Source organism: Theropithecus gelada, chromosome 3 (assembly GCF_003255815.1).
Source record: "Theropithecus gelada isolate Dixy chromosome 3, Tgel_1.0, whole genome shotgun sequence".
Taxonomy (NCBI): domain Eukaryota; kingdom Metazoa; phylum Chordata; class Mammalia; order Primates; family Cercopithecidae; genus Theropithecus; species Theropithecus gelada.
Window position 1 is genome coordinate 17,928,749 of NC_037670.1, and position 24,130 is coordinate 17,952,878.

At 45.7% G+C, this 24,130-nt stretch overlaps 1 protein-coding gene across 1 annotated transcript in view; it reads right to left on the reverse strand.

The window, feature by feature from the left end:
- The window catches only part of ADARB1 (adenosine deaminase, RNA specific B1), a 138,688-nt gene that overhangs the window by 74,148 nt on the left and 40,410 nt on the right, over positions 1–24,130 (reverse strand). The window contains exon 2 of the mRNA XM_025380196.1: positions 11,678–11,851. The gene's annotated coding sequence lies outside the window, so the exon portion shown is untranslated. The remainder of the gene's footprint in view (positions 1–11,677; positions 11,852–24,130) is intronic.

Here is a 24,130-nt window from a genome sequence, read left to right on the forward strand (position 1 = left end):
AGGTGGCTAAGGAGACCCTGTGATGACTAAGGTGACCCTGTGATGACTAAGGTGACCCTGCGGTGGCTAACATGGCCCAGGGGTGGCTAAGGCAACCCGGGGATGCTAAGGTGACCCTGGGGTAGCTCAGGTGGCCCACAGGTAGTTCAGGTGGTATTATGCCAGCAACAGAGGACGACTCAAATGTAGGAGGACTAGCACCCTCCAAGGACAGCTCCATTCCCATTTACAGACTCTGGGAAACTTTTTAAATTCTTACGAGCTCTGAATATAAATTTGATACTAAACTGGGACATACATCGACAGGTATTTCTTTAAAGATTCTTAGGCATTATTTAAAAACAATGTTTTCTATAATTGGCTATTAAAAATAAAACAGAATGCCAATCCTTTGAAATATATTCTGTAAAACTGTTACTACATATTTAGATCAAGGGAGTATAGGCTAATTTTTTGCATTTTAACATAATTATTACCTATTTGGAATATTAAGCTTAAAACAATAGAATCATAAAATTATGTTACACAAATACTATACAAGCAAAGTAACAACTTTTTTTTTTTTTTTTTTTTTTTTTTTTTTTGAGACAGGGTCTCACTCTGCCGCCCAGGCTGGAGTGCAGTGGCGCGATCTCGGCTCATTGCCACCTGTCTCCTGGGATCAGGCAATTCTCCCACCTCAGCCTCTCGAGTAGCTGGGACCATAGGCATGCGCCACCATGCCTGGCTAATTTATTTTTACTTTTATTGTTTGTACAGACAGGGTTTCACCATGTTACCCAGGCTAGTCTCAAACTCCTGGGCTTCAGTAATCCTCCTGTCTCAGCCTCCCAAAGTTCTGGGATTATAGGCTTGAGCCACCACAGTCGGCCACAGTTTTTTGAACTGCAAAAGATGTACAAAACTTCTCATTCCATAACACAATAAGCCCCTTCCACAGACTTAGTTTATCAAATTTATAAATTACTTGATAAAATTTTATTTACCATTCAGATCACTCACTGAATTAAACCAGCTATAAGGATTCCATCTCACTGCCTCATGGATCCTCTAAATGGTGAAAACAAAGCCAGGGACCAGAAAGTTTTCTGAAGGAAACAGGCTTCTGGACGCACATTGGGAATGCAAACACACACACACACGCACAGATGGTGTGAAGACAGGAGGTTTGTCCTAGTGGCCACTGCTCAGAACACCACTCAAATTCCACTGAACCTCCGCCACTGAGTCTTAGAAGCGGCCCTACAGCACCATCTGCTGTTTTGCAGAGGTCACTCAACGCTCCATGCCAGAGCAACCAAGCCAGGAGCCACCCGGAAGCTACCAGGCATGGGCAACCTGTACCTCACAGCCTGGTCCGGGTGCTCTGCTGAATACAAACCATCTGACAGGACAGCAACATCAGAAAATGTCGCCCTGGGCCCTGATGGGTAGGACACCTGCATGGGGTGAGAGGAAAGTTTTTGGGGTAAGAAGAATGTTCTCTACCCCGACTGCTTGGTGGTGTGCCACTGGCACACATTCGTCAGAATATATCAGAGTGCACACTTTAGAAGAATGACTTTTGGCTGGGTCGAGGCGGGTGGATCACCCGAGGTCAGGAGTTCGAGACCAGCCGGGCCAACATGGTGACACTCCGTCTCTACTAAAAATACAAAAACTAGCTGGGCGTGGTGGCGGGTGCCTGTAATCCCAGCTACTCAGGAGGTTGAGGCAGGAGAATCGCTTGAGCCCAAAAGGCAGAGGTTGCAGTGAGCAGAGATCACACCATTGCAATCCAGCCTGGGCATCAAGGGTGAAACTCTGTGAAGAAAAAAAAAAGACTTTTATTGTCTGTACATTTTACCTCAGTAAATACAGTTTAAAAAAAAATCAGAAATTCCAGAAGAAAACCAATTCTGTAAGAAAGGTAAGTCTCAATTTGAAATAAAATAGAAAATACATGTATTTCAAGAAGAATGAATTAAATGGGTTCCAAGAAACAGAATGAATAAGCTGGAAAAGGCTGGAGACAGCATAAGAAAGGCAGTGGTCCCTCTCAACAAGAGGACACGGAGAGGCAGAAGTGCTGATGCTCAGGGCCCACAGGCGCATAGGGCCCCACACTACCACTCACCGTGCTCACCGCGCCCGATGGGCACCTTCCCCGCCCCACGCGACAGAGGAGGAAGTGGAGTGGGGATCGAGGCACTTGCTCGACTGCTGGATCCAAACTCAACTCCATTCCCCACTCCGCTCTACCACTCCATGCCAGGCAAGAATACGGGAAAAGAGAAAACGGAACCAAAAAATCAAGTACACCAAATCCAAGTATAAAGCAAATTAAACTGTGGCATGACTTTCAGCAATCGTCATAATAATGTCAGTGCCACGTATGAATTTGGAACTTTGATTGAACCAAAGTTACAGAACAGAAAAAGTTTTCTACTTTGGTAATCCCAGCACAGTGGGAGGCTGAGGTGGGTGGATCACCTGAGCCCAGGAGTTCAAGATCAGCCTGGGCAACACAGCAAAACTCCGTCTCCACAAAAACTACAAAAATTAGGCAGGCGTGGTGGCGGACACCTGTAGTCTCAGCTACTCAGGAGGCTGAGGCAGGAGAATTGCTTGAACCTGAGAGGTGGAGGTTGCAGTGAGCCGAGATTGTGCCACTGCACTCCAGCCTGGCAACAGAGCGAGACTCTGTCTTAAAAAAAAAGAAAAAAAAAAGAAGACAACAAACTGACAGAGCTCAGACAAACTGACACCACCGAGGAGGTGAGGGCCAGATAAGTGTTCCTGCTGCCTTCCACGGAGAAAACTGAGAGGCCGCCCAGCGCCCACAGGCCACAAGCACATGGGCCACTCAGTCTCTAGGATGACCAGCAGAGGGGCATGGCTTCAAGCTTGGTAAACTGACCCAGCGCTCACCCTCGAGCCCTTTTCCCATGCCCCTCTACCAAGGGTGCCACAAGAATGAAAGGCTCATTTTCTCAGTCCCTTTTGTGACTAAAGCTGGCTACAAAACAATTCTGGCCAAGGAGAAAGATACAGTTCTGGCCAAGTGAAAATATGCTGGGGGCAATGCCTCTGACAAAAGGAACAGACAAGAGCTCCACTGCCTGCTCCTTCTCAGTTGTTCCTGCCTCAAACATAGATGTGACGTCTAAAGCTGCTGCTGCTGTACTGCAATGATACTGACCCAGGGCCCTAACACGGCTGAACTCGGAACTAGCTCTAGCAAACTCCTCCCTCTGGATTACCTATGACACAATAAGTGTGTGTATACGTCCAAGGTGTGTAAGATACTGTGAGTCATGCTGTGACTTTCACCCAGAATCAATCTAAATGATACAGGAAAAGAAGGTTGGAGAAATGTCAGGGAGCTAAATCCTCCTCCACGTGAACTAACAGTGCACAGATAATGTCTCAAGTTCATAAATCAAACCATAGCAAGTGCAGGATGCAGCCCTTTCTCTTGGTTAAGCTCCTACTATGTTGCATCTCTGTCACTTATAGCCAATCCTAATACTAATTAATACAGAAATACAAATATCAAAAATGCATTTTAAAAAATCAGTGATGCCACTGAGGAGGGCAAGAGCTATACTCTATTGCTTCTCATCAAAAGCCCTTCTAAGTTTGAGGGCATCACTTCCAGAGAAATTGAAATTAAGCACAGGTCTGCTCTTCTCCTGGCACCAGCAGGCCCAGCCTCTCCCCACTCTCCGGCCCACCAGGCTTCTGGAGTCATATCCTGAGCCCCTCCTGACTAGGGCGCCCACCTCCCAAGCCATCTGCCTGGAAAACACACCTAGTTTTCCAGACTTGCTCCAACCCTACATCCATGAACTCTCCTGCCCTGCCTCCTGGGCACACCTCCTTCCGTCCCCACTTTCCTCACAGTGCCACCATCATCAAAGGATTCCTCCCCTCCACACCCACCGGGCCGTTCACACGCAGCGGGCAGAGACTGCATCTGAACCCTCAGTGCCTCAATCAGAGGCAAGGCAGAGGCCGACCTCTGTCACTGAATGCAGACATCCTCACGCCGCCCTCTGCAGAGACTTCAAATGTTTTACTTTAAATTGGATTAATGGGCCTTCACTCTTCAGGGTCACTAAAGCATAAAGCTCCTGCCACACCCGAAGTGCCACTCATGCACCCTCAGACCAAGGAAGAGCGGCCAGGGGGCAGGAATGGCCAAGAGCCCCACCCCCACCACCAGCATTGGTAGGCATAAGTTAAGAAGGGGGTTAGGAGTCATCAGTCTTCCAGAACTCTCCACATACCGGGATCACAAGGGGCTGCAGGCTGGAACCTCGGCCTCCAGTGCCTTACATGGGGGAATCTGTCCACAAGAGGGAGCTGCTGTGTCACTCCTAGTCCCTCCACGTAGAAAAAGCCTTCGGAAATACTGAACAGAAGTAAATTCAGATTGTCCTGGATGTACACACGAATCTTCTCACTTCTTTCCTTTCACACACATCAGTCTTCAAGGTATCTGGATTCATTACTTTTAGTTCAGTCATGCTCAGAGCACAACAAAGCTAAAAAAAATTACCAGTTTCTAAGAACTTCAGATCTTTATGATTTTACACTCAACAGTGTATATTTTGTTAAATTCTTATCTATTCAAGTCATACTTCTGTGGTTAATTGTGTACTTCTTCAGAACCTTAAAAGTCACATATAAACTGGGAATCCAACCACTTCTTAGGAATTTATTTAACTTGATGCTGTTTAAACCAAGCTTTACTCAGATTATTTCTTATGTTTTAAGTGGAAAACAATCCCAGTCACAAACTCCCTTGTTCCACACCTACCAGTGTCCCTGGCCCCTGTGGACACCAGCTGGGGCGGGCTTCTCCCTGCAGCGCACCCACCAAGCAACCTGGGGGAGAGTGGCCGGGTACCTCCTCTGGGTTCAGGAACACCCCTGCTCTCCCAGCAGTCGCTGGCTGGCGGGGGGGCTCTACTGTTTTCTACCCCCCAATAGCTGTCACCACAGGACTGGTCTGTCCCCACATTTGTCCCCAGGCTTCAGTCAGTGCCTCCCCACAGGGGCTCAGTACATGTCTGTTGTTAAAGGAATGACTCTCTCTTGAGCACTGCTATAGGTTCTGAAACATGATGCCGGGTACACCAAACACCATGACTCCACAGCTCACTTCACAAGCAGCAGTTCCGCTTAATTGCACCACTTGATGTTATTTTCCCTAAATCTGGTGTATCTGTAGTTTTTCCCTGTCAGCTCAGGCTGAGGCCCCAGGTCTGAGGAAGTGCTAAGGGTCCCCCTGTTTTTAAGAGCAGGGTCTCCCTGCCCACTATGTAGAGCTTGCTGGAAGACTGGAAAGCAGGGCACCTGACAGGAGGCCAGAACCACAGCTCGGAGACCAGTGGACTTGTCCTAAGAGAGCGAGTCCTCATGGCAGCCAGCCACCAAGCAGGGGAGGGAGTTCATGGTCCTCCACTCCTTCCCCTGGTTTTCCTCCCCTCCCTCTGATCCCTCTGATCCCTCCTACCCCCATGGGCCCGGGGCCATCACAGGATGAACACAGGCGCATATGACTCGCACTGTGTCCCTGCTCTGATGCTGCCCAGTCCCGTGGCTGCTGGTGGCCTCTAAAATTAGAAGGGTCTTTGGAAGGGGCAGTGCAGGGTCAGATTTTCAGGACAACATTCAGCTTCACCCACCCCATCACAGAGGACCCACCAGGGAGGGGGAGGGGCAGCAAGTCTCCACAGGGCCCACCTGCAATCCAGGACCACAGGACCCACGGAGGGCCCTCTTGACCATGGCCATACCTTTCTGCTGACATTCCACACTCGGCATGTTTTTTCCCAATTTCTCTAATACATTTTGAAATGTGGATAGCAGGCTTGTCAGTTCTGGAAAGCCTTTCTCGCACTCTGCCTTCATCTTCTGAGGCCTCACTTTGCTTTTCGACCTAAATTAGGTCCTGTCTCTTCCAGTCTTTCCGCTTCATTAGGGGCTACTCTGTCCATCTATCGCTTACGGTTTTGAGGTCACCAACTCAGGACCCCGTATCTGTGTGCACTGACAGGCGGGCGTCACACGGTGGTCCTGCTGACAGGCGGGTGTCACACGGTGGTCCTGCTGACTGGCAGGACTCACCCAGCTGTCAGCAGCAGCCAGGGATGTGGTGCTGGGTGCGCCTGACCACGACTGCCATCACCCACTGACCTAGATGGCAAGGCGTCTTCATCCTTGGGATCTTCACCACTCGTGGGCCCAGCCTCTAGGGGGTCCTCAATGCTCGCTGGATGAATGAGCGTGTGCTCACTGGTCATTTCAATTTCATCTTTTGTAAAAAAAAAAAAAAAAAAAAAAATCTGTGCAAGTCTTTTGCCCCAAATTCCACTGTACTGCCTTGTCCATGGGGATCTGTAGGATTCTTCATGTACTGTGGACCCTGAACACTAAGCCAGGCCTCTGTCAGGCATATGCCTCTGCTGGGCACACACACCTCTGCCAGGTGCACACACCCATGTCAGGCGCACACACCCCAAGTGCACATACCCCTGCCGGGCACTCACACACCCATGTCAGACACATTCACTCCTCTCAGGTGCACACACCACTGTCGGGCATACACCCATCCATCGGGTGCACACACCATCAGGCACACACCTCTTTCAGGTACACATCTGTCAGGCACAGGTATGACAAATTCTTTTCTCAGTGTAGTGTTAGCATCCTGCCCCTGGGATACACACCGTGTACACTCCCCTGCCTTGCAGGTGGGAGGAACTGTGAACATGATGGGAGATAGTGTTGCATAAGGCAAAGGTGAAGGGATTTTACAGATGCAATTAAGGCATCTCATCAGCTGACTGAGTTCATCAAAAGGGAGATCTTCCTGGGTGGGCCTGGCCTGATCAGGCAAACCCCTGAAGGATGGGAGAAGTCAGAGAGGAAAGGAAGAGGGGAGACTCTCGCGTAGACGCCTTGGGAGGCAAACTGCCATGCTGGGAAGAGGGCCACCGGGCAGGGGCTATGAGCAGTCTCCAGGAGCCAAGCGCCACAGGCCTATGGCCACAAGGAACTGAGCTCTGCCAAGAGCCAATGGGCTTGAAGAGCACCCTCAGTCAGATGCGACGGCAGCCCCTGCTCAATACAGGCACCTTAACTACTGACACTTCAAGGAACAGAATCAGGGGCTTCTGAACAGAGGCTGACACCCCTTCGACAACTGTCCGATTCCACCAGGGAAATGAGCTGGGCTCACCATGGCTTTGCACCCAGAAGCACATGACTATGAAAACTTGACAGATGAGCCACCACCCAGCAGACAGGAAGTAGGACTGGAGGAGCTGGCACAGAAACACTGATTGTGGCTTTGGAATATTGTTAGTACTCTCTTTAATGGTGTATTTTCTAATGTGCGCACAAGGAAGTCCCTTTTCTTTCTTCTTCGTCTATCTCTAGCCCTAAATCCAGTAGACTCTGCTCTCTGCTTTCAAAGCTGAAATAAAACACTGTTTAGGTGACATCTTACTCTCCTGAACTTTCAGAATTCAGGAATACTCATGCTAAGACACTTTACTCTTCCTGACAATGGAGTTTATTGCATAGGTTCAGTAAGAATGTGTCCTCCTTTATAATTGGATGTAACTGGACAAAAAAAAAGTGCCACCAATCCCACATCTGAAAGTGAATCTCACATCCCCTAAGCTCATCCACAGGAAGGATCTGTGCCCTGTGGAGCCAATGCCCACCCAGCCCCACAAGGGAGCAGGCCTGGTCCCTGTTCTATACTTTATGGGGGCCCAGAAAATTGTGAGGGCCTCAAGTTAAAGAAGTTCAACATTTTTAAAGACTATGGGCAAAACCTGGTGTGGATACATTTCTTGGGTCTGGCTTCCTAGTGCCAGGGTAGAAGAACAAGTAAAAGCAATCTTAAAACTCTCTGGAATAACAGAGGCTACTGGAAAAGCCATCTTAGTTCCTCACAAAGCTTCAGACAGAAATGAATCCTCTGACCTGGCCAGCTGCTCTCCCCCTGCCCCTCTGCTGACCTTCCAATAGGACGCCATGTGCCTGAGCGCCTCTGAGTGGATGCAAATCAATCAGGCCCAACACCACACAGGCAGCTTCCTGGTGACAGGGGTCACGCCAGAAAAGCACATTCAGAGAGACTTCTCATTCTTAGCCAAATTTTTACTCTATGTCAGTAATCTTTCGAAATATTTAGATACTAAAACATCACCTTTGCTCAGTTGGTTGTTTCAGTCAGTAAATTACTTTGAAGGAAGAAAAATGTCAAGTTTTTGTCACAATATCTGAGGACCCAGAATTAGTGTCCTCACAATAATGTGCTTCATTCGAAGGCCCTCGTTGGCCTGACCATCCACCCGGCCTGCCCATCTCCAGAACCTCCACGCAGAGAACAACCCTGCAGAGGCTCACGGAGCTCTGCACCAAGACGCCGCCAGGCACCAGGACAGAGGTCAGCACACAGGACACCCCAGGGAGGGCACTTCCACACTGTGTAAGCCTTGAATGACAGTTCCCTCCTTCTGGCCCCTAGAGCCCCCGTGAAAAGCCCTAGCCCCTAAAGATGCAGCTGCCTCTTGGCACTGGGCTCCATGCCCCTCCTCACTTCTCCTTTCAGTCAAGGCTTCAAGAGAACTCCAGTTCCTGACCAGTCGGTCAGGCGGCCACACCACACTGTGCACAGAGCAGGAGGCAGCAGCGATGCCTGGTGGTAGCAACGTGAGAAGTGGCTTAGGCACCACAGTGACATGGGCACTCCTAAACCTCCTGGAGGGAGCAGGGCCAGCCTGGAAACAAAGATGGTCCTGCACAAAAGGACTTCCATGCAGGTGGAAAGGCTGTTCATAATTCTCTAAGCCCAGGCCCAGCTGAGTTGTGGATTCACACAATGTGTTTTTCTATACTTTTAACACATACTCAACGTTCCAGAAACACAGAGACTATCTAGAGACAGGGAAGACCGAACACTGCTTCCCTCAGGGTTCACCATTTCAGAAAGTAATGCCACTCAGCTCTATTGCTTATGGTTTTCAGGTCACCGGCTCGGTACCCCATATCTGCCTGCACTGACAGGCCCACTCCACTCAGTGGTCCAAGGGAAAGCAGCAGTGCCTAAATATTCACTCAGTGGCATAGAAAAGTATTTTATTATGTATCTTCAATTTATCTTTATATTACATTTGGGCATGACATGGCTTTTTAACATTATATGGCTATAATTATATAAGGTAATATCTTCTATGAACTTCATTTTAAAACAAAAAGATGAGTTAATAAATATTTGTTACAAAAAGAAGATGTGGTGTGTGGTGGCAATGAGAAAGACTAAGAAAGCTTTCCAAGTTTAAACAAGAGTCAAGGTTTCCTGAAGCCCTCCCCAGCAATTCCCCTTGAGCAGGGGAATTACTATAGAAATTCTACCTAGTGTATCCCCCCAAGGTGTTCCAGCCTCAGAAGATAATCTCATGTATAAAAACACAAGAAATAACTTCAGTCTTTCCAAGCAAAAAGAAAGGCAAAAACAATTAGTCTGCCTAAAACTAAAAATAACACCCCACACCCACCTACAGTGCAACCCCTGGCTACACTGCACAGACAGCACTAAGGCAGGACCAGGAGGGAGGCTCAGAGGGAAACCAGACAGTGCAGTGAGGCTGAGGATGGCCGTGCTTCCAAAGATTTTCCAGCCAAAATCTTTCATGTTTATTTATTTTTATTTAAACCACCCTGAAAAGGGAAAAGAACAACACACCAAACTGTTTGCTGCCGAAATTAGCTCTTATTTTATGAAAAAAAGGAAATACACGATTTCTATTCGCAGCTAACATTTAGTAACACAGAATCAGGAGGAGGAGATGTGACTCATCATGTCGTAATATTTTATAAATTCCAGCTCTTCAGTTTTGCTTTCTCAGCACATGCTTTAGATATCTCCTTCTGGCCTGATTATTTTTTCTATGCTTTTAAGAACAATTTATTGGTGCAAAGGATTATAAATAATTCATTTCTCCAATGCACAGTTACATTATATAAAAATACTTGCTATTTCACATATATGGCATAATTAATGCAATGCTTTACTTCTGTGGCATGTTAAAAATAGGTAATCACAAATCAACACTTAACTTAGCAATATTAAACCACAATGTCTCTTTCAGACTCATTCCAACTCTGGGATCCTCATTCTTTCAATAACCTCTGGTTACAGAGAAGTTGATTTCCTATCACTAATTAAGCTAAAAGAAGCGCTACGGCTGAAAATAAAATTCCATCCCACTGGCACAAGCCACAATAAAGGTGACCTGATTTTGACCTTCCCATACTTGGACTGCCTGTGTACCCCCCAAAAAAAAAGCATCGGTTGAAGATAAAACCTCCTTTAAAGGTCTCACTAGGGAACCAGTTACCTGAAATTCCTGATACTTATAGACAAAAATGGTAAGCAGGATCTTTGCTGGCACAAACTCAAAACCCAGTAGTCAGACATGGGCATGTCTCTACTCCCCAAAGACAGTGTCCCTTGTAGGCTCCCAGTCACTCCCATCCGTCCACACTCACGCCCCCTCCGCACGGCTCCCTCCGCACGGCTCCCTCCGCACGGCTCTGCATGCCGTCCAGAACTCCCAGGTGGGAACACGTCTGTCCCCTCCCTCTATGTCTAGTGAGTGGCTCACATGAAAGCTGCCAAGCAAGCTCCTGGTCCCTGCCATGCCCAGAGGGCATCTGAGGCCCAGTGGGCGCTCGTCAATATCCACAGAGCAAATGAACACAGGAGCACACCTGCGTTCTTCAAGCCAGCAGCAGCCCTCTGACACTTTCTCCTTCCCCTCATCTCATCTGAATCCATGAACAAGCTTCCTTGGAAATGTACAACTGGACTTCCTGAGTTAGTCACTCAACTGCTCATAAGTAAATTAACCTGACACCATACTAATTTTACTGGGATTTTAGTATTTGTCACAGCTTCTCTCAAAAGCAGATGCTGAATCATGGGATAGTCACCAAAAACAAGTACTAAAGAAATTTTCTTTTTTGCTTTATTTATTTTTTTTTAGAAAGAGTCTTGCTCTGTCACCCAGGCTGGAATGCAATGGCGTGACCTCAGCTCACTGCAGCCTCCACCTCCTGGGTTCAAGCAATTCTGCTGCCTCAGTCTCCCGAGGTTGGGACTACAGGCGTGCACCATCACACCCGGCTAAATTTTGTATTTTTGGTAGAGACAGGGTTTTGTCATGTTGGCCAGGCTGGTCTCGAACTCCTGGCCTCAAGTAATCTGCCTGCCTCAGCCTCCCAACGTGCTGGGATTACAGGAAAATTTTCTTTTAATTGCTCCTAAGAAAATAATAATTGATGGTAAAAGGCTTGCACCAAGTCTAGTGCCTGGCATGAAGCACTGACTCAATAAATGGTGAACTGACCCCGAAGAGGGCAGCAGGTGCCGCACACGCCACCGGAGGGCAGCAGGCGCCGCCCCAGAACCAGCAGGAGGGACTCATGGGTGAGCTAAGGCTGCAGTAAAATTAGAAATGAACCAACAGTAACGGATCATCTGTCCTGGGAAGTATTCGATAAGGCATCTTTCAAAGGCAAGCCAAAAGGCTTAATTAAGCAGTTTATATCAAGAAAAAGGCATTTCTACCAGTCAGATTTGATCAGATCTTTACAGGTTTTTACTCACCTTGAAATCTGTCTAGCTTTATGTCTGCTCTGATCCCAAGGCAGCTTCCTTCAGTGCGAGTGGACTGAGAGGATATCTCAGCAGGACTGAAGTAACTAGAACTCTGCAGTTGGCCAGCATCAATCTCCTTCAGTCGCCCCTTAAGCTCTCCATGATAGCTTGAAAGACTCCACTCTGCATAACAGAGAGATTCAATTACTTCAAACTTGTTTGATTCAGTATCAAAAGCTTTGTCACCATTTCAGAAGTGAACTCTATAACAATAAATACTCTCCATTAAAAGTCTCCTAAATACAAATTAAAGTTATTTTAAATGTATTCTTCTGAATCTGTAAAGGGGATACGCGCAATCCATCATGTCTCCTTCCATCTGCCTGCAGCAGGGAGAGGCACACACGACAGACGGAGCCAGATCGTTGCCGGTCCAACATCTCGGCATCAGGCGGCACCAGGCCACACACTGAGGAGTGGAGCCTCAGGCAGAATCTCACATGTACTCATCCTTTTTTACAATTAAATATGCAAACGCCCCTACAATGCACGCATGTGAACGTGAGTCCAGGTACAGAGACGCACCATCCCCGCACTTGCTCTGCCCAGGTTTGGAAGCTACAGGCCACCGTCTGCTTCTGAAGCAGAGGCTGTGAAACAGTATCTCCATCTCATTTCTGCTCTGTGTGAAAGCGTTTTCAACCAGCAAGCCATTAGAGAAAATATCTCAACATGCTAATATACTTACAAAACCTCACTATGGAGTATTAAAATTTTCTTCTTGAAAAGCAAACTGATATCCAAAAGAAGGGGAAGTCTGCAATGGGTTTCTCCACTGCAGAATTCCAAAGAGAAGTTTCTGGGAGCTGTGTCCAGGGGTGAGTGGGATTCTGAGTGGGAACTCGGAGGAAGGAGGTGAAGTGTGGAGGATGAGGTGCGCGTGAAAGTGGCTCGGCTCTCGCTATGCAGACTTGGCCAGGCCATCACAATGCGTTCCTGTTGCCCCGGTCGCTGCTGCAGTCCTCAGAGGAGACTGGAGGCTACCTTCCAAACCTCCCACCTGTGGCCAGTTGATATTCATCTAGAACACACGTCAGCTCGTCTGCTGGGACAGACCTAAGACACAGAGACAGGTTCACCTGTGTCCTGCACTAGCACAACCAAGTCAAATGGGCTGTCACTGAAAATGCTCTATCAGCCTGGAATTATAGGTCACAGAGTCATCTTGTCCAGCACAGAGAATGAGGGCCACATGTCCAGAACTGTCCCCACTGTCAATGACCCCCATCATCACCACACCAGATTCAAGTTCCCAAATCACCCTCCACAGCGGTCCCAATCAGCAGGCCTGGGTGGAGAGTGTCAAGAAGCTCAAGGACGTTGGCCTCTGACCTTTAGCGCTGCCTCCACTCAATCCAAATCAAGCTCCACCACAGCCCCTCCCCAGTGGGCAGAGAACAAGGCCCCCCAGTGAGCATGAGCCAAGCAAGCTTCTCTGGAGATGGCACCTAGCCCCTCTCTCAATCCAAAGAGCCACAAAGAAGTAAAATCCATTCTAGAAGCTTTACACACCAAAAAGTCCACCGCCAAAACAGAGAAAGAAAAACACAGCAGAAAGGACATGAAACCAAGATTTACAGAACTGGGTTCTTCTAGTGCCCACATCACGTCCCACCAACTCTGCAAGCCTGGCCAAGAAATCCGACCTCCCTGGGCCGTCTACAGGATGGGAAACTGCATGGGAAGCCCAACCACTCTGGGGAGGGAGCAGGTGATACGCAGGGCAGGTTCTGGAAGCTGCAAAGTGTAAACGTCAAGTGCGAGAATGGTTGCCTCTAATTTGAGCATACTCATACCAACTGAGGTAAAACTGTCATACTTGCCAGGGGTATTGCAAGGGGTTTCAGGAAAAGCATGGCTTCCAGGAAAGAGGGGTCCAGGCCACCACTCTAGACCACAGCCTTGCAGCCGTGTGACTTGAACAGTGACTCAGCCCCTTCCAGGCTTGCTCCTATGAGGACAGGATGAGGACACAAGGAACACCCGCCGCAGATGGTGCCGTGAGGATTAAATGGAGGAACAGATGTAGAGTGCTTGGCCCCGTGACTAAGATCACAGTAGGGGTGCAACAAAAGATGGTCAAAAACACCGGAGTCTCTTTGTCATGGAGGGAGTGGAGAGGAGCAGGTGACAGAGACAGCAGCTGAAAAAACAAAACAGAGGAGAGATGGAAGATCTGCACAACACAATTAACAAGCTGCATGGCGGTCACAAGCAAGACACTGCTCCTAACGTGCATTATACATCAGTTCCTCAAGGACACATGAGCCACTTCTAAAAATAGACCATATCCCAGTCATAAAGAAAATCTCAACATACTTCAAGTGGCTGAAATCAGACAGAGCTCATCCTCTGATCACAATACAATGAGCCTAGAAATTAATAACCCAAGTATAACCAGAAAGTCCCCATATGTTTGAGAGTTAAGCAATACACTTCTACGAAAGAAAATAATCACAGCAGAAAACAGAAAATATTTAGAAGTTAAAACTAGAAAAGATTATGTACGGAACTGTGCGGCACACAGATAAAGCAGTACATCAGAGGGACATTTATAGCTCGGTGCTCAAACTAGAATAGAAGAAAAAAAAATTAAAGAGGGCCTACCTGAACAAGTCAGGGAAAGAAGAACAAAGTAAGCTCAAAGAAAAGAGAAAAAGGGAACTAGTAAGAAATTCAACCTGTATTAATTACATATAATGGCAGGTACACAAAGATCAACATTGGTTCTTTGAAAAGACAATGCAGTGAACCAGTGATCTCTGGCAAGACTCATGGAAACACAGAGAGGGAACACAAGAGGAAAAGCCCAAAATTAACCAGCCTTGGAATTGAATCAGAGGGCGGGAAGGCCTGATGGCCACAATGCTGTGACTCTCCTGTCCTTGTGTGGGAAGATCTCACTCGCCCCCAGTGAGTCCAAGCAGGCGGGTGACTGCTCTGGCCCATCGAATGCAGTGGATGTGGTCCCGGTCCAGACCTGCACCGGAAGAGGATGTCTGCTTCCACTTCCTGTTTCTTGGAATACCGTCTCTGGGGAGCCAGCTCAGATGCTCTGAAGAGATCACAGCGGCCACATGCAGAGAAAGATGTCTAGTCAGAGAAAGATGTCTGAGAAGAACCAAGAAAGCCAGCCAACAGCCAGAACCAGAGCTCCAGACACTCAGGCTACCTGGCTGGGCAGTATAAAGCGATTGTTGTTTTATGCCACTAAGTTGGGAGTGAGTCATCAGGCAGCAAAAGAAACCAAAATGGAATTATCACTTAAACTCTGACAACACTAAAAATGTAATAAGAGGCTTTATAAATTTCATTCCAAAAAGCTCGTAAGCTTAGGTTAAATAAAGAAACTCCAAGAGAAATACAACTTATTAGGCTGGGTGCGGTGGCTCACGCCTGTAATCCCAGCACTCTGGGAGGCTGAGGCAGGTGGATCACTTGAGCCCAGGAGCTCAAGACAAGCCTGAGCAACATAGCAAAACCATCTGTCCTAAAAATACAAAGACCAGCCAGGTGTGGTAACACGCAGCTGTCATCCCAGCTACTTCAGAGGCTGAGGTGTGAGAAATCACCTGAGCCTGAGTGGTCGAGGCTGCAGTGAGCTGAGATTGCATCACTGCACTCCAGCCTGGGCAACCAGAGTGAGACCCGGTCACACACACACAAAAATCACCATTTAAAAAGAAAAGAAAAGAAATATAATCTATTAACACGGACTCAGGAGGAAATAGAAAATCTGACAAAACCACAAACATTAAAGAATTAGAAGCCAGGTGCAGTGGCTCAAGCATGGAATCCCAGCACTTTGGGAGGCCGAGACAGGCAGATTGCTTGAACCCAGGAATTCAAGATCAGTCCTGGCAACATAGTGACGCCTGTCTCTACAAAAAAATAAAGAAAATTAGCCAGGTGTGGTGGCATGCACCTGTAGTCACAGCTACTCAGAAGGCTGAGGCAGGAGGATCGTTTGAGCCCAGGAGACAGAGGCTGCAGTGAGCCAAAATTGCACCATCACACTCTAGAGCCTGGGAGACAGAGTGAGACCTTGTCTCAAGAAAAAGAAAAGAGAAGAAGAGGCAGGGAAGGAAGGAAGGAATGGAGGGAGGGAGGGATGGATTATAGTCAGTAAACAAAAATCATCCTAGAAAGAACACTCCACGCCTAGATGGCTTCTCTAGAAAGTGAATCCAGCATTCAAAACGACACTTCCGTGAGGAAGATGAGAAGGAAGCAGTAAGTCAATCTTACAAATACAGATGTAAACATCCTATACAAAATGTGATCACACTCAATCCAATAATATTTTTTAAAGTGATCAATCGTGATTAAATTGAATTTATGATGGGAATGCAAACATGATTTAATGTATGAAAATCAATTTAGGTAATCTACCTCATTAATAAATCAAGAGAAACACAAAAGAATATATTGATGACTCCCCTTAGATAAAGTTCCATCACAGGCAAAACTGAACTACATTGATTGGGGATGCATTCTTACACGGTAAAATTAAAAAGAAAAGGACAGGATTATTTCAAAATATAGGATATCACTAAACACAGTGGCTCACACTTATAATCCCAGCACTCTGGGAGACCAAGGCAGGAGGATCACTTGAGGCCAGGAGTTCAAGATCAGCCTAGGCAACACATGGAGACCCCATCTCTACAAAAAATAAAAAATTAACGAGGCATGGTGGTGTCTGCCTGTGGTCCCAGCTACTCAGCAGGCTAAGGCGTAAGGACTGTTTGAGCCTGGGAGTTCAAGGCTGCAGTAAGCCACAATCCTGCCACTGCACTCCAGCCTGAGGGACAGAGTGAGACCCTGTCTCAAAAACAAACAAAAAGGCCAGCACGATGGCTCACACCTGTAAGCCCAGCCAGCACTTTGGGGGACAGGTGGGAGGATCGCTTGAGCCCAGGAGTTCAAGAACAGCCTGGGCAACACAGAGAGACACCATCTCTACAAAAAGTAAAAAAAAATAGCCAGGAGTGGTGGCTTATGTCTATAATCCCAATTGCTCTGGAAGCTGTGGTGGGAGGATCACCTATGCCTGGGAAGTTGAGGCTGCAGAGAGCTGTGATCACACCACTGCATTCCAGCCTGGGCCACAGAGCAAAACACTGTCTCATAATAATTATTATTTTATATATATATACACACATAGTATATATTAGATGTGTCATATGGATGAGGGGGAGTTATCATCAGGGAGGAGCATGAAGGAAACTGTGAGGTACACAATGTCTATTTAACCTGGGTGAGAGTTACAAGGACATACAATTAAAATTATTCTCTTATATATGTGTCCATCTTTATGAAAGGTATCTCATAATACAAATGTATTAGAAAACAAACAATTAGGCAATGAAGCAAAAAAAATGCCAGCAATGACAACTGATTTACACAGCACTATCAATAACAATGGGACCAAGTACCTGCTGTATGATCAACCACATGAAACAACTAACCAACCACTGCAACCAGCTAATTGTCTGCCACGGTCTCAGATAAGAGCTAAGGAACCACAGGTGCAGAAGAGTTATGAGATTATGCAGAAGGCAACTAGAAACTTTATATTCCTCACACAAAAAAAGAGAGACTGAGGAGACTATGTTCAAGGAGATCGTGGTTGGATGTGCTAAGCAGCAAGCTCACAAGCTAAGGCCAAGAGTTTCAACCTGTGCCATTTTCTCCATTCGCCTTGAGCCATCCTGTGAAACTGGTCGGGAGTGAGCCACCCGAAAGGGTGGATGGGGAAAGGGAAGTACTGTGGGATAGGCAGCTCTGCAAGTCTCCCACCTCCGCCCACTGACATGCCAGGGGCTGGCAGCTCAGCTTCAACCCCAGCACTACCACCTTTCCAGAGCTTTCTCTGGGTGACTGCTCCTAGTTGCAGGAAATCCTCTTCTGAAAATAGCATGACTACAAATTCGTCAAGCTGAAGGGGTTTCCACAATGGGTTTATATCTCACTATCTCCTAACAAAGGGAAATTTCAGTGCCACAGCAATGCTATGAAGAGGGACCACTGAGGATTTAACACGCCTTGTACCAACAGCAAGTACACTGCAAGTTGTATTAAAACACATTTATCATTCACAGTACTTGATGGATTTGCTTTGCCAGTAATAATCATATTGATTAAATGAAGCAATTGTGTTTCCTTTTAAAGTGATATTTATCATTATAATTTAATTAGACCGTGGAAATTGGGGCTCTGCTCTGCCAAAAACTAAGTACTCTCCTTTTCTACCTTGCAGGAGCATAAAGCCAATACTATTACACGGGTGTGCAGTCACAACTATGGTCAACTGATGAGATTTCACTGTTTCGAGACAGTAATTATTTCAGGAAGTACAGAGGCATGATATGCTCACGGCAAGTAAAGTACAGGTCAGGAGAAAGTAATCAACCGGAGGGTGCTACAGCAAAGACGCCTTCTTCCTAATTTTTGCCAGGAGCTGCCATCTGAAGTGCTTTATTAGTCCTAAGAATTAGTAGCAACAATGGGGGATGAAAGCCGATGGCCTGAGAGGAGGGGATACAGCTCGGAAAACACCCTCGAGCATGCTGGAAAAGTCAAACACACCATATACGAACAGCAAACAACTGCTTAAGGAGATACAAACAGTTGGGAAACAGGTAAACTAAGAATGACCAACTGGACTTGGCGGGGCAGGGAAGCAGAGAGACCCTCCAGAAATAATAGCTATAATGACTAACGTTAAAAGCTCAGTGGACAGGTTTTAGCAGCATATTAGACACAGCTAAAGAGAAAATGACCGAACTGGGCAGCAGAACTGAAGCAATAACCCAGAAAGCAGTGCAGAGATACACAAGAGACAGAAAATACCAGAAGCATGGGAGCTCTCACAGAAACAGATTCGGCCAACTAACCTGCAGCAGACTAAATACAAACAATATGCATGAACCCAGACACAGCACAGAGAAATGACGTGGGAGCACGGGAAAGTCAGGCTGAGAGCAGATGCTCAGGGTCCAGGGAAGAAACCAGGTAGTGGAGCAGGACGAGATCTTTAACGTGCAGACAGGAAAACAAACTCCCCACCTAACAACAGTCTTTCCACAATAAGAATAAAGACGTTTTCACACAAATCATACCTGAGACAGTTAATCCCAAGGGACACATTCCAGAGGAGCTGTGCTCTTGTAGAGAAAGAATATGTAGCAAAAAAGAGTGGCTATAAAAGGAAGCAGCATGTGAAAGCACTGGTTGAATAAAGGAAAAGCACAAATCTTACACACAGCATTCCAGCGAACAAAAAACAGGGAACATTCCCAACTCGTTTTATGAGACCAGTATAATCTTGGTAGTAGGATCTGTCAAGGATGTGCCAGAAATGAACTATTAGTGGCTTTTATAAATGTAGACACAAAAATCATAACAAAATTAGCACTTTTAAATCCAGGGACATATAAAAGACAGTAGGTCACACCTGAGTTGAATACACACACACCAAGAACACACAGCTGGCTTCAGATGTGAGAATCGATCAATGCGCTGAACAGCGACATTTCTATTCAAGGGTTCTTTAACTCAGATTTCTCAATCATTCAAACTGGTATTTCTGTAAATTTCCATCAGCAGAATAAACCTCACACTGTTCTCAAAACATACATGACCTGTGGAAGATAAAAAATTGGAGGATAAAGCTAATAAAATGAAAACATTGTCGCCAATAATGAAAGTAAAGGCCCAGCACACAGCTTCTCCACGTTCCTGCCCTTGCTGGGGGAGGACAATAAGCTTGGGAGTTGCCCCAGAGCAATGTGGTTGTAGGGGTGGTGTCCTCAGAGGGTCCTGGTGTGTCCATGATAAGGCCATCAAGGACAGAACCAAAGAAGGCAAAAGGGAGACATCTGGCCTTCGCAGGCCTCCTTAGTGTGTTTTCCACACCTGTGAGGATCCCGAGTGAATGCCAGGAGGAGACGGAAGAAGTGCAGCTTCACGCTCCTCTCTAGAGCAGGCATTCTTAATCAAGGGTTCACGAATGAGCTTCAGGAAGCCCATGAGAAGTGTGAAATCATATATGAAATGGTACGTTCACATGCACAGATGCATTTCTCCAGCAAAAACGTAAATGGATTTAATCAGATACTCAAAAGAACCCAATACCCCACAAGAGTGCCAACATCTGACATGCAAACTTATCTGTACGGTAGAGGCCAAAGACAGTCCTCACCATGGGCTATGAGATGACCCAAAACCCAATCCTTTCTTTGGCACTTAACCAACAAAATTTCATAGCCTTTCTTTTCTCAGTACAACTAAGGGCTAGTCCATGGTAACCTACGAAGTGAATTATTACGGGGCACTAAGATTTATAATTTATAACCTACACCTGGGGTGTTACTAGACTGTATAGAGGTCTAATTCAGTACGAAGAAATGGGGCTCCGGTGCAAAGCTGCAAAGCTCAGTAATGTGCCCGTGTAGGGGCCACAAAGTCCTCATCCTCAGAAACAGCATTTCGTTCATCATCAATGACAGTTTTATTTATAATGGATTTCAATTGCCAATATTCCTGCTTTTATAATTTCAATGTCAGTTTTTTCTCATTTTCACACCAGTTTAATGTGGGTTGTTTGGGTATACAATGATGAAAATTCATAGTTTTAGGAGCCATAATTTTTCTACAACTTATAAGTATCTTAAGTCATCTCCATTTTTATTTCAAAACAGATGTATAGAACCTCCCCTAAATTTTGAGGCAGTAGTAACATTTTATTAATTGGTGATGTGCTGATTAAGAGTATATGAAATTTAACTAACTTGCAACACACCATCAAGGCAAGTGTAACAAAGTTACCCAGCTATTTTTAAGTCTATGGCCACACTCTTACAAAATAAGGAACAACATGTCTCATAAGAACTGATGTATCAAAAGTACCTAAACTGGTTCATTTAATTTCATCCCAGTTCTTTGATAATGTTGAGTGATATTTCCATTGGAGAGCAAGAACAGCTACTGGTAAAGGTGACCAAGGCACTAATTTTGGCACTGAGAGTGATCTAAAAAGGCTTTTAGGCTAGGCACAATGGTGTGCTCAGCACTTTGGGAGGCCAAGGTGGGAGGATGGCTTGAGCCTAGGAGTTCGAGACCAGTCTGGGCAACACGGCAAGACCCCATCTCTACAAAAAATTTAAAAATTAGTCAGTCAATGTGGTACGTGACTGTGGTCCAAGCTACTCAGGAAGCTGATACAGGAGTATGGCTTGAGCCCAGAAGGTGGAGGCTGCAGTGAGCCATGATCACACTACTGCACTCCATCCTGGGCAACACAGCGAGACCCTGCCTCCAGATTAATTAATTAAAAGGATTTTTAATTAAAAACGGTGATAAAGTACACCGTACCTTCTCTCCATTCTTCCCAGAACTCCGTTAAAATGTCAGAAAAGGTACTTTTTGGTGGTGAATGAACCACCAAAATAATACGGTGAATAGTAGTGCATGGTGCTAAAAATTTACAGAGGGATTTAGCCGAATACAAGAAAGCCTGCCAGGGCTTTTAGGGCATAAGGCAGACAAAAGCAGGTTGATGCGAAAGAGCAGAGGAAACTGCACAGCAAGACAACAGAGGTGAGGGGTCTTCCCAAGAAGGAGGAGTCACAGAGAATGCTTTTATTCCTGGGCTAAAACCTGAGAATTGCTCTCCAAAGAAAGCCTGAGGTTTTCTAAGGGGTGATCCCAATATGGGCACGCAGACTGGAAGAGAATCAGATCAGGGTTTAGTGTAACGAAAAATCAAACCGTCAGGACATGAGACACAGGGAGGGAGAGGAGGAGAGGGTAGAAGATGTTTACCTGCAATAGAACAAGGATCAAACGGATATCCAACGCCTCATTAACAATACTAGACTCTGGAAAATAATAGAGAATATTTTCTGATTTCAAAAGGAAAATTATACAATCCTAGAATTCTAGACACCACCAAATTATCAATAAGTATGAGAACAAAGTAATTGCATGTTTGAACTTTACGTGCAAAAACCCAAGAAGTCTGTCAGCCATCCATTCTGTAAGGAAGTGGATTAAGGAGGTGCTCTAGCAAAACAAAAATAGAATACAAGACATGAACACTATGGGATAGGAGAAATTATGGCAACTGAGGCAGCTAGAAACAGCAGACATCCAAAGAGAAACTGGGAGTTCCATCTGAATATTCTCCTTTTATTGGCAAAGGTTTGGTGAAGCAGAATTACATTTCACACCACTTGGTTCTATGGCAAAATACACTATCATAATACTATAAATGTTGCTTTTCTTATATTAAAATGTTTAGACTACACTTGCAGGAAAACCACAGGCAGCCTAATGATAGATGGGAAACACTACAAATGTTTTAAGCCTTGTCAATACAAATCTCATCAAAATTCAGGGTGTGAAGGCACTGTCCGTTGATTCCCACATGAACTCACAAACAGAAAAGTTAAAGTTATAATGGTGACTACAAGAAGAACTTAAAACAAGAGAAGAAAACATAAACTGTACTTTGTTTACCTCTGGAAACAGGGCAGGGGGCGGGGAGGGAGAAAGAGGAAAAAGGAAATCTCCAACTTAATTTATACCCATTCATGAGTTACAATGTGTTTTTTACCATGTACTGGTATTACTTCCATTTTTTAAAGTCACATTAACAGGGCCCCTTATCAATAGCCGATCCATTAAATAACTGCAGTGCATCTATAGGACAGAATAATATGTCCTTCTAACAAGTGAAGTAGCATGAGCATTGCATTAGTTACATAAAGTTAGAATTTTTAAAACCCCTTTTTTTTTAACTGTAAAAGAAAAAAGATAGTGTCATAGTCCTATGAAGAGAACAGCACTACCTGTACTGACATGCAGGATGTGACGCGATAGCTGTGTCACAGAGTGATGTGCGCAGAAAACCGCTGTGTATCTCAGCAATCCCATATACGTAACAGAAACTCCTCATTTATCATATATACCAGAATCCAGTGCTGACACAAACTAGTGGGTATGTACCCTTCCATAATTTCCCTATGTACACACACACAACATTTTGTAAGCCTAAAAAACTGGCACAAAATCAAACCAACTTCACAAGGACAAGCCAGAGAGTCCTTGGGGGATGTCCTCCCAGGAGACTCAAAACGGCAGTGGCTAAGTCTCCCTGGAGAAGGAGGCTGGGAAGAGCATCCGACAGCACTGCTCCCTTCATCCTTCAAGGGAGTAAACCACGAAATGCAAGGCTGTCTACTTTGCGTGATTTCCTGAGAATATGGGTAGAAAACATTTCCAGTAAAAGCTTTACTAAAATGTTATACAGTGAAAATTAAAATACAAACCATTACTCCATGTGCCAGTGTCATCTGCTAATTTGCACAACATCTTGTTTCGATGATCTGAGAGGCCTACACAAATAGGTAGAGTAACCAGAGTCTATCAACTGTGCTTAGAAAAGGAAAAAAAATACATACACATAAAAAAACACAGATATTGTTTGGCTGTGTCCCCACCCAAATCTCATCTTCAATTGTAGTTCCCATAATCCCCACGTGTTGTCGCAGGGACCCGGTGGGAGGTAATTGTATCATGGGGGCAGTTACCCTCATGCTGTTCTCGTGATAGTGAGTTCTCACAGGATCTGATAGTTTTGTAAGGGGCTTTCCCCCATTTTGCTGGGCACTTCTCCTTGCTGCTGCCACGTGAAGAATGATATGTTTGCTTCCCCTTCTGTCATGATTGTAAGTTTCCTGAGGCCTTCTCACTCATGCTGAACTGTGAGTCCATTCAACCTTTTTCCTTTATAAATTATCCAGTCTTTGGTATGTCTTTATTAGCAGCATGAGAACAGACTAATACAGATACAAAGGAAATATACAAAATGATAACAAAAGTTGCTTCTATGCAATGGGACTAATCACGTCTCTTCCTAGTTTTGCATTTCTGCAAAGTATGCACAGTCCGTAATAAGCATATTTCGTTTCTAAATAAAAAATTAAATCTTTCAGAAGAAGCTCAGAAATGCAGAGTTTTCTCCAAAGACTTAGCAGCTGAGGCAAGGGAAGGCAGGAAAGGGTGCTGTGCAGCAAGCACAGGCCCTGTCCAGGCCAGCCCACCCTGGGGCTGAAGATGGAGAAAAGGCCAGTTCCAAGACTGATCCTGTTCAGAAGACAAAATGAGCTCAAGCAGCTGCTCCTGCCACTGTAACCTGAGGAATTTCACCCTGGGAACACTGAGAGATCATAGCAGATACCATCTTAATCAGCACCCGGAAAGCACTCACCCCAGGATGCCCCAACCTTGCACAAAGGATTTAGTCTCCACTCAGCAAGAATGCAACACACAGTTCCTTATGGAAAGAGGATGGATGACAAGGGTGAAATCAGTTAATTAACAAATATGTATCTC